Here is a 12,062-nt window from a genome sequence, read left to right as displayed (position 1 = left end):
TGAAATGTTGGCAGTTGTCCTGTATCTCCAGCTTCAACAAAGTGATGACTAAAGTTGCTGGGGTTTATAAGATGTTTATAAAATGTATAATGTATGTATATGTTTATAAAATGTACATTAAGGCAATGGCAGATATAAACAGACAGTGTTACAATCCCTGCCTCTCGGCAACGAAAGAGGCAGAAGAAGGCGTAGCCTTAGTTCATTAGTCCACCTATCAGTGTATGCTTTCACCACCACACCTCCGTCTCATCTGGTATTTAAGCATTAGTCTTTCCCTACCCCCTCGCTCAGTATTGGTTTCCCTTTCGAGCTACTTAGTTGCGCTACGCCTTCTACCTCCTCGTACTGTTCTGGTTCCGACTTTGGTTTATCCCCTTTTACTACGTCTTTTGGATTACGGCTCGGCTTCGGTTGCTTTCTCCTAGTTTGGTTCTCTGGCTTCCCCTGGACTCTCGGCTCTCTCCTTCGTCTACGGTTTTGGATTACGGTCTGGCTTTGGCTACTCTCTCCCTGTTTGGATCACTGGCTTCCCCTGGACTCTTGGCTCTCTCCTTCGGCTATGGTATTTGGATCACGACTTGTCTCTATCGGCTCCTGCAAGTGGGTTCACTACTTGGTTTCGGTTTCACTGGCCGAATCCGTAACAGACAGGAGAACAAAGGGCCCAATGACTATTTTGGTTCAAAACTTTTTTGGAAAAAAAAAAAATTCCTGTCGTCAACCCCAATATGGACAGACATACTAATGGGCAGATTTCAGCAATACCAAAAAATGGACAGACTACATCAATTTCTGAGGTAAAGTTCAAAATGAATGTGTGTAAAGGTTAGGGACCCTTTACAAAGCACATGAAAGGGAATTTTGCGATCATTAAGACTGAATTTGTCTAGAATAAGTAAGTCTCCTGCCCTTGTGGAAGAGGAGGAATGGAACAAGAAAAGAAAATTGCACAACATCTCAGGCATTCATTCCAAAAATCCCCCATCAAGACAATCAAACATTTTTAGTCTAAATGATAAATGCAAAATTTATGGTCATCCAAATGATCACAAGCCACCTATCATTAAATTCTAAAAAACAAGTTAAAAAAAAAAGCCCTAAACAAGTGCTGGTTTAATTTTGTCATGTAGTGTGTTGCTAATATGAATGCAATACAGACCAAAAGAAACATGGAATTCTATTCTAAAGGTTTTAAGATTATGCCTGACTGTTTACTGAATTTGGTCAAACCTGCTCTGCTTTTCAAAGCCACTGCTAGATGAGATATGCGAAGTGATATCTTCAATAGATTTCACGAGAGAAATTGACCCAGCAGATTTAATAATTCCCCTTATGTCCTGCGTTGTTTGTGGCCAAGTAAACAGTACCTTTATTACTTCCCATGTAGACGTTTGCTAGAATTGTAGTTTCTTGCATACCGAATACGAATAAGTCAGTCATTTTTTGGTTGCACAGATAGCTGATTTTTTCATGAGTTTATCAACCCTCATACACAAGTCTTTGCTAGAGAACATAGTGACACAGAATTGCTCAAAGTGTAAGTAAACAGTGGTCTGGAAGCAACGATTGGCTGGTACTTTCATGCATTGGACAGAAATTTAGAATTAAAGCATCACAACACAGCCAAAACATAGCATAGACTAAACTAATGTTGTGTTTGTTTTCTAGAAAGAAAGGAGGCATCAGACAGAGACATATGTTGATCAAACAATGTACTCACGGTTGAGAATGCCAATACTCATGAAACACAAAAAAACCTGGAGCCACTGAACAGTTACATATCAGCTCTACTGCATAGTAAAGAGGCACTGAAAGAGTCTTTGAATAGCTTGCAATCAGTGACAAAGAAACGGACAGCGTTACCTGTAACAATACACAAGACTTTCAAGACCCTTCTGGGATCTAAAGCTATTCAGATTTCCAAAAATACCAGTAGATGCTGAACCAGGTAAAATCGACATAGAATCTAATATTAGAGAATTTCTCGCAAAACATCTATGATCCAAAATTGGACTCCCAAGCCGTGAACTCCCGGAGGTTTTCTTGCAGTTAAATGAGGTTTTTCCTCTCCCCTGTGCTGTGTAAAATTTGTGTGTCCAAAGGATAATAGGCCAGATAGCTGAAGCAGCATTTGAATGCTTTCTGAGTAGTTCTACACTCAAAATAATAAAAGCTGATCTGATTTAAGAGACAATCTGTAGTGTTTTGATACAGAACACCTGCAAGGCATCTTCACTTCCCAGTCTATCGGAATGCATGGGGGGAATCAATTATCAACTGGTACTTGGGTAACATGAGAGCCATCGTTTCCACATTACAGGATCAAATCATAAAGGCTCCATACCATGTCTGTGGCAGAGCCACCTTCCCAGGAAAGACACATCACCATTGAAGGTCTATTCAATATTTTGGCTGTTTCAATACACTCCAATAAAGTTAATAAAGCAGAAGACCAAAGTTTGATAATATGTCTTACATTTACACTCCCAAACAATTATCCCATAGACAGTAAGGAAAAAAGTGTGAAATTGACACTTTATTTCAAACCAGAAAGGATGATCCACTGGTGAAGTGTTAACAATGCCCACATTGCGATAACATGCCCTTTGAGAAAAATCTCGTATCGGCCGCTAAAAGGCCCCTATAAACCCCAGCAACGTTGGCAAAGGACGCTCATCTGGCAAAACCATGGTTATATACTATTAGCTGGGGGTCTGTAGAACAGATCTGAGTCACTTTTGGAGAGGGACAAATTTTGGTTTGGTTGGGAGGGGAATGAGACCACTCCCTGTCCATCACTGCATGGTCCCAGTCTGGGAACAGCAGGTGGTCTTATCAACCCCAGCGATTTTGACAGAGACACTTACATGACAAAAACAAGGTGATTTTTTATTAGCTGAGGGTTTGTAGAATAGATTTGAGGTATTTTTGAAGTGGCACAATGTTTTTTTGGCTGGGAGGGGAGTGATACCACTCCCTGCCCATCGCTGCACGGTCCCAGTCTGGGAATAGGAGGTGCTCTACAAACCCCAGCAGTTTTGACGGAGACATTTATCTGACAAAACAGTGGTGATTTTCTATTAGCTGTGGGGCTGTAGAATAGATTTGACATATTTTTGAAGAGGCACAAATTTTGGTTTGGTCGGGAGGGGAATGAGACCACTCCCTGTCCATCACTGCACGGTCCCAGTCTGGGAATAGGAGGTGCTCTATAAACCCCAGCAGTTTTGACGGAGATGCTTATCTGAGAAAACCATGGTGATTTTCTATTAGCTGTGTGTCTATAGAATAGATTTGAACTACTTTTGGAGAGGCACATTTTTTTTTGTCAGGAATGAGACTTCTTCCTGTCTAGCAGTGCACAACTCTGTGTCAATTTGCAAGGAGGAAGTGATATAAAAACACCAATAAGATTGCAAGAAAGTAAAAAATTAATGAAGAACGGCAATTTCCTACCTGAGGGTCTATTTATCATATTCCACCTAGTTTTGTGGATGTACAAATTGTTGTTGTGCTATAAATGTGACATTAATTGGTCCAGGGTTATTTTTTATGAGGCAGGTTTTAGGGGGCTTTTATTTTGAAGGGTGCTGCCAAGCCAGCGTCGCCTAATGTAGCTTCCTGCTACTGAAACCGGGTGCGAGCTGCACGATTTGACTGATTCTCATTTCAATCTGAACCATCCTCACACGGGGCACCAATAAATGTAGGGGTTTTGTGAATTTACTGGGACAATTTATTAATTGTAGCAGCAATCACGAGGTGGTTCGTTACGGCTTTTAGAAAATCAATCGATCAGCGACGCACACACACACGGATTCAATCAACGAGATACATTTATTAATACATAACCTGTGCATAAAACATAACAATCTGCCTGGGTACAGCTGGCAGATCTTACTGTGAGGGCTATCAAAGTGCAAGGTATATAATAAGGAAGAGATGCAAAACACAAAGCGATACACAAAATATACTTTAGTATACCGTTCGGCTATACTATCGTTAATCAGTCTACATTAGCTACTCAAAAGTAAATACATTACTTATATGAATTGAATTGATACCAACTTGTGTTGAGGTAACAATTGAATATGGATATGGATTCGTATTTCCCAGCACGGGCACCAAGACCAGCTAGCGGCTGCGGCGTTCAACAGGCGTCGTCTGGCTCCTGGCCAACCAGTCGGGGTGCAGCTCGGAGTCGGACGAATTAGGACCGGGTAAAGTTAGCTTGAAGTTCGAAAACGATTTTGGCACACCTGTAGCGTTTACACGAAACCTCTTAAGAGTTGCGAGAATACTTCCTTTGTGTATAAAATAAATTGTGAATGCTTTCTCAGCCTTTACTTTGTCGTTTTTATGACATTTTTTTGACCAAGCACGAATATTCTTTTGTCCATATCTTCACAATGGAAGCACAGAACGCCTTCAGACCAAATGCATTTTAAAGACCACGACTTGTGGATATTTCCACAGCCTCTACATCAAACTATCAGTGAGCTAATTATCTTTTTTTAAACCTCCGGTTTTTCATCGATGCATAATTACGCACTAACTAGAACCCGGGGGACCGCTGTGTTCACAAGTTCACAACGCGAGAAATACTGTTCAATACGGTTTCGTGCGAAAAACCCGTATATGACCATAGGAAGCAGAACAGCGCAGTCTCCAATTACCCAGACTGTAAGCACGGGAATAAAGCTTTGTTTGATTTCTGAAACCCTTCCTTTACGTCCTGTTTTCATTCAGGTAAGGGTCAACTATATTCACAATACTACTGGCAGCAGGAAGATTAAAATATTCTTTACTCAGCAGCTTATTAAAAACAGCTCCCATGATGTTCAAACCGACTTTTTACACAGAACACTGACTCAGCTTTGTGTTCTGAATCTCTTTTTGTCGTGCTTTTATTTAATGTGGCACAATGCACTGGGATAGGGGTATTCTGTTCACAAACCAATAGCATTTAAACCACAGCACCCACAATGCTGCAAGTAAGTGTTTTGCACACTAAGCAGGTCCTCTGACTTTTCCCAGCTTTGTTTTGGGTTGTGGAACCTTTATTTTTTTATGATTTTTTAAGATAACACTACAGGTAACACACTGGGATAGGTGGGTCTTCTTCATGACTCAATAGTATTTCAGGCACAACAGCCACACTGCTGAAACCAAGTGTTTTACACACCAGACAGCCCCCCTAACCCTATACAACCTTGCTGTGGCTGTGGCCCCTTTCTTTCTTTTTTAATGATTTTGTGAAGATAACACTACAGGTAATACACTGGGATAGGTGGGTCGTCTTCATGGCTCAATAACATTTCAAATACAACAGCCACACTGCTGAAACCAAGTGTTTTACACACCAGACCACCCCCCTAACCTTATACAACCTTGCTGTGGCTGTGGCCCCTTTATTTATTTTTTTATGATTTTTTCAATATGGCACTATTAGACAGGCAGTACATGGGGATTGGGGGGTGCTATTCATGAGTCAATAGCTGTTCAAGCACAACAGCCACAGTGCTGCAACCAGGTGTTTTACACACCAGACAGCTCCCCTAACCTTATAGAACCTTGCTTTGAGTTGTGGAACATTTCTTTATTTTTTATGATTTTATGACTGTAATCAAGTGTTGTGCTCACTAGGCAGGCCTCCTGACCTTTCACAGTCATGCTTCGTTGTGTGAAACTTTAATTCTCTTTTTAGGATTTTTTTAACATGGCAACTTCCACCGAGATGGGTGGGGGGTGTGGGGGTGCTCTTCAATAGCTTTTTCATCTATACACACAAACGGATGTAACCAAGACATTCAGAACCTGTCACGCAGGGGCTGACTGCTGAGGATAGGGATCCAATGCGGTGCCCTTGGTAGGGTTGGCGCGAGACGCAGGCGTAGTCGGAGTAAACAGGCAGGGGTCCGAGTCCGGAAAGGCGTAGTACAGGCGTAGGCACAGAATCGACAGGCGAAGGCGTAGTCAAGGGACTGGCAGGGGTCGGAGTCCGGGAAGGCGTAGAAGTTGCGCCTGTCTAATGGTGCCATATTTAAAAAATCATAAAAAAATAAATAAAGGGGCCATAGCCACAGCAAGGTTGTGTAAGGTTAGGGGGGCTGTCTGGTGTGTAAAACACTTGGTTTCAGCAGTGTGGCTGTTGTATTTGAAATGCTATTGAGCCATGAAGACTACCCACCAATCCCAGTGTATTACCTGTAGTGTTATCTTTAGAAAATCATTAAAAAATAAAGAAAGGGGCCACAGCCACAGCAAGGTTGTATAAGGTTAGGGGGGCGGTCTGGTGTGTAAAACACTTGGTTTCAGCAGTGTGGCTGTTGTGCCTGAAATGCTATTGAGTCATGAAGAAGACCCACCTATCCCAGTGTGTTACCTGTAGTGTTATCTTAAAAAATCATAAAAAAATAAAGGTTCCACAACCCAAAACAAAGCTGGGAAATGTCAGAGGACCTGCTTAGTGTGCAAAACACTTACATGCAGCATTGTGGGTGCTGTGGTTTATATGCTATTGGTTTGTGAACAGAATACCCCTATCCCACTGCATTGTGCCACATTAAATAAAAGCACGAGAAAAAGAGATTCAAAACACAAATCTGTGTCAGTGTTCTGTGTAAAAAGTCAGTCTGAACATCATGGGAGCTGTTTTTAATAAGCTGCTGAGTAAAGAATATTTTAATCTTCCTGCTGTCAGTAGTATTGTCAATATAGTTGACCCTTACCTGAATGAAAACAGGACGTAAAGGAAGGGTTTCAGAAATCAAACAAAGCTTTATTCCCGTGCTTATGTCTGGGTAATTGGAAACTGCGCTGTTCTGCTTCCTATGGTCATATACGGGTTTTTCGCACGAAGCTGTATTGAACAGTATTTCTCGCGTTGTGAACGTGTGAACACAGCGGTCAACCGGTTTCCAGTTAGTGCGTAATTACGCATCGATGAAAAACCGGAGGTTTAAAAAAAGATAATTAGCTCACTGATAGTTTGATGTAGAGGCTGTGGAAATATCCACAAGTCGTGGTCTTTAAAATGCATTTGGTTTGAAGGCGTTCTGTGCTTCCATTGTGAAGATATGGACAAAAGAATATTCGTGCTTGGTCAAAAAAATGTCATAAAAACGACAAAGTAAAGGCTGAGAAAGCATTCACAATGTATTTTATACACAAAGGAAGTATTCTCGCAACTCTAAGAGGTTTCGTGTAAACGCTACAGGCGTGCCAAAATCGTTTTCGAACTTCAAGCTAACTTTACCCCGGTGTCTCTCTCGGGGACCTACTAGTAGTCCGGCTGACTAGTAGAAAGTCTCTGTGCACAGAGGGTGACCGCGGGTCTGAGCAAGTCACTCTTCAGGGGGAAGAAACTTTGTGTAGCGCTGTTGCTGAATAAAAACGTATTCAACTTGTCGACATGAGTCCAAACGTACAGATGCAGCCATTCAAAACAAGCGGGCGATACCGCATTATTTTGCGGTGCGCTTGACACGGTGTACCGCAAGTTACGGTATTAAAACTGTAAATTCTCACATAGTTCCGCATAATACCACGTGGTACCGCAAGTAAAATAATAGTATCTGGAATTTCCGCAAGGTGGAGCTAATAAAGCTCAACCTCTCATGTTTGAGCTGTCGCCATCAAAGTCTTTACCTTGAACTTGAACTTTATGAACTTGTAACCAGTACTTTATGCCATATGTAACCAGTACTGGTACAATGGAATTCTTACTTACAGAAAGTCTCTCGATTGTAAAACAAATGTAAAAAACAAAACAAAGTGCAAACAGTGCATCAAGACAATATACAAACAATAGACAATGTGCAAGTAAACATGTAGACAGTTTGAATGTAATCAATACAGACGTGTAAACAATGACTGGAGATGTGCAATAGATAAGAAATCATAATGAGGTAGATGGTGATGGTGTAGGTGTGGTCCGAGGGGGATGGCTAAATGTGTTCGCCAGTCTCACTTCTTGTGGATAGAAGCTATTGAAGAATCTAGTGGTAAGTGTCTGTATGCTCTTATATCTCTTGCCTGAGGGCAGTGGGGTGAAGAGCTCATGCCCAGGGTGGTGACTGTCCTCTGTGATGGCCAGAATTCTACCACGGCAGCGGTCCTCATAGAGCTGTTTAATCTCGGTGAGACCGCAGCAGATGATCTTCTGGGCCATATTGACCATTCTCTGCAGTGCCTTTCTTTCTCGCGAAGAGTTGTTGCCATACCACACGGTGATCCCGTTGGTGAGGATGCTCTCGATGGTGCAGCGGTAGAAGTTCACCAACACATGTATTGGCATCCCTAATCGCTTGAGGCACCTCAAGAAATAAAGGCGCTGCTGAGCCTTCTTCATGATAGAGTCAGTGTTCACAGTCCAGGTTAGATCTTTAGAGATGTGAATTCCCAAGAACCTAAAGCTGGTGATTGTTTCCACTTCCGTTCCATCAATACTGAGTGGGCTGTGAGTGTATGGCCTGTGTCTCCGAAAGTCCACTATTAGCTCTTTCGTTTTCTTTATGTTCAAGTCCAGGTTATTGCTATGACATCACCTAAGCAGCTGTACGACTTCATCCCTGTAAGTGGACTCGTCATCATCACTGATCAGTCCTATTATAGTGGTGTCATCTGCAAACTTAATGATGCGGTTGTTGCTGTGTCTTGCTGTGCAGTCGTGAGTAAATAGGGAGTACAACCTTGGACTCAGACAGCAGCCTTGTGGGGTTCCAGTGCTCAGGGTGAGTGGTGTTGATGTTTTATTGCCTATTCGCACCACCTGTGGTCTCTCGATAAGAAAGTCCAGCAGCCAGTTGCAGACAGAGTTGCACAGACCTAATCCCCTGAGCTTTGTCACCAGTTGACTGGGTATGATGGAATTGAATGCTGAACTGTAGTCCACAAACAGCATTCTCACATACGAGTTCTTAGTGTCCAGGTGTTCCAAGGCTGTATGCAGAGCCAGGGAGACAGCATCATCCACTGATCTGTTGTTCTGGTAGGCGAACTGCAAGGGGTCCAGGGACTCTGTGATGGAGGAGTTGATGTGTGACAACACCAGCTTCTCCAGGCATTTCATCACCACAGATGTTAATGCTACTGGGCGGTAATCATTCAGGCATGTCACTTTTGCCTTTTTGGGGGTTGGAACAATAGTGTTTTTTTTAAAGCAGGTGGGGACCATGGACTAAGATACCGAAGATATTACTAATGGTATTTATAATTAATGACCTTGGACAAGCTGTAAACTCAAAGTATTGCCCTGGTCCACATTCTTTTTTCATTGACCGTCTTTGTAAAAGTAACACCACAGCATTTAGTTGATCCAATCACGCATTTGTTTCCAATCACGCAAGGTACAGTAATTTTTGAGAATCTCCAATTCCCCATGCCTTTCACATGCTCATAAAATATATTGATTTAGGAACATTAACATATTCCTGTATGTAACGTGTACTGTATACACTATGTATATGTATATTTAATGTCTTTACTGTGCCTGTTTAAGTATTGAATATTTATATGGAATTTTACCACTGAAGGGAAATCTTAGTAGCTGAGCATAAAAAGAATAGGAGCATAACGCGTGTGAAGGCCATAAATGATATTAATTTTGGAACATAAACATACAGTATTACAGTATGTAAACTATATATGGCTGGTCTCGGTACTTTAAAGAAAAAATACACACCAGTATTCCATTTCTCCCTAAACATTTTAAGCATCGAAGTCTTTAACAAATACGCTCGATACCGGAGTCAACAAGCATACTTTTAGAATTTGATTAATAGGGAATACAATGTGGAATCGCGTATCTAAAGAAATTAATAACGATATAATTATATTCATGTACTACAACACAAGAATAGTATATGCTGTTTCACCACTCCTTGTGTGACTGTGCTGGTAGCCTGTTGGTCTAGGTGCTGGGTTAATAACTCACTGATTGGCTGTTCAAATCCAGCCAGTGCCATGACTTTATTTTTTAACAAACATTTTCATTTCTTTGAAAAAATAGAATAGTAATATTATGGACAATTAATTGACAATAAATATAGAAAAGCACATATTAAAATTGGGAAATTTGGTTTCAAAAGTCCTCATATCAACGATGCCTATACTTTTTTCCTCTACAGTATGCTAATCTATTGTAGTGCATTCGCCCCCCTCTTAGGCTGCGCAAACAATCTTTTAGATTTTTATAGAGAAATGGAGGCTGTACAGTATGCATTACAATATAAATATTTACTGTCAAACTTTAAATCAACAATTGATTTAAAGACGATCTGTCAAAGCGCAATGAAACCTATTACTCGATTCTTATGGACGCCCGGTCCCGCCAGGGATTTAAAAAAAACATGGAATTGCGTATCTAAAGAAATAACAGTATACAGTAACTATGTTCATGCACAAACAGTAGCATGTTAAGTTATTAATTTGGGTGTCTCCTCTTGCCAGAAAGCGCTAAATTGCATTTTGAGTGCAGTTTTGGACTTTTTTAAATTACAACCCATAAATAAGCTGATACTGTTTAGACTTTTAATTATTTTAAATTATTACAGCAGCACAATGTGCTTTTTCATGAAACCTCCTCGAGTAACGAAATGTCTTGCGTTGTACAGCTTTTCAGCTAAATACTGTATATTTATCACTTACGCCTGACATAAGAGTTGCCCGATAAAAACCGGTTGAACAGCTCTGTTGGAGGTTTTGTGAAAAAGGAGGTTTCTCTCTAGGAGGTTTCGTGAAAAAGCTACAGGCGTGCCAATCGTAATCGTTTTTATTTTTAATCGTTCTATGCAGATGGCTGGTGGCATGTTCCATAAGAGTATGGTAATTAAAAACCATTAATACTTTCGTTGGAGTTTAAATAAAGTTGATGTTTTCTCTAGGGGCTGCTCGCCTGCGTCTGAATAGCGACTACTAAGCTGTGAAAACATGTGTCTGTCTTTCCGTGAGGGGAAGGGAATCTGATCTGATCTGCAAGGCCCTTTGGCTACAAAACTAAAAAGAAGATACACTCTCGCCCTCTCTCTCTCGGGGGGCTGGTCATGTGTCTCTGTCTGGTCGGGGCGCGGGAGAGCCAGTTGGCAGGTGGTGACGGAGAAATAAATAAAGGCAGCTTTTGACTCCGCAAGTCTGAGTTTTTGTGTCCTTCATCATTACACTATCATTCTGTCCATCGAAAACCTGTTTATATTTGACCTTTCAGAACACCGACTGTATCTGTTTTCTTCCTAGCACAATTTATGAGCACTCTGTGATTAAATTAATTCTCATTACATTATCATTCTTACTGTGCATAACAAGGAAGATAAATAAACATAAGGTTGTTTAATGACGAACTATTGTTTATCTCATGGCTAAATAGTCAAGTCTAGCCAAAAAGAGAAAACATCGACTTTATTTAAACTCCAGCGAATGTATTAATGGTTTTTAATTACCATACTTTTATGGTACATGACTTTGCTAAAATGTATTTAAAAATAAAAACGATTACAAATGCCAGCGGAGAGAGAGAGAGCGTATTCGCAGAAAAGGTTAAAACTACCACTTTTTATACACACGTTATTTCACGTTAGTTACTGTAATACTGTATGTTTATGTTCCAAAATTAATATCGTTTATGGCCTTCACACGCGTTATGCTCCTATTCTTTTTATGCTCAGCTACTAAGATTTCCCTTCAGTGGTAAAATTCCATATAAATATTCAATACTTAAACGGGCACAGTAAAGACATTTAAATCTTTCTACGACCGACCAACGCACCACGAGGGCCCTTGTCGGTCAACCAACCTCTGACATCAAGGACTGCAATCCAGATGTTCCCAAGAATCTCACAGACAGATAGGCGCCAGGAATGACCATTGATCATGATAGCCAGGCATGGTTGGGCACATCCCCATTTGGGAGCTGCTCCTTATCGGAGAGAAAACACCTTAAATCAGAACTGCATGAATAGCTTCTCTGGCTGCATCACAGAGATGAAAATGAGAGAGAATGGGCCTCATTTAGGAAAGCAGAGCAACACTTCTTTCTGTCTTTATTAATAGGCGTTGCCGCT

General features: G+C 41.0%; 1 long non-coding RNA gene across 1 annotated transcript; it reads left to right on the top strand.

The window, feature by feature from the left end:
- Positions 1-288: 288 nt before the first annotated feature.
- LOC148810883 (uncharacterized) lies at positions 289-2,197 on the top strand. The gene is made up of 2 exons (XR_016086562.1): positions 289-800; positions 1,672-2,197. It is a non-coding gene; the product is annotated as an uncharacterized LOC148810883 (long non-coding RNA).
- Positions 2,198-12,062: the final 9,865 nt, after the last annotated feature.

This window comes from Atractosteus spatula (genome assembly GCF_055471065.1).
Source record: "Atractosteus spatula isolate fAtrSpa1 chromosome 17 unlocalized genomic scaffold, fAtrSpa1.hap1 SUPER_17_unloc_3, whole genome shotgun sequence".
In the NCBI taxonomy this organism is placed as follows: domain Eukaryota; kingdom Metazoa; phylum Chordata; class Actinopteri; order Semionotiformes; family Lepisosteidae; genus Atractosteus; species Atractosteus spatula.
Note: the sequence above shows the minus strand (reverse complement) of the source record. Positions and strands in the feature narration are given on the sequence as shown.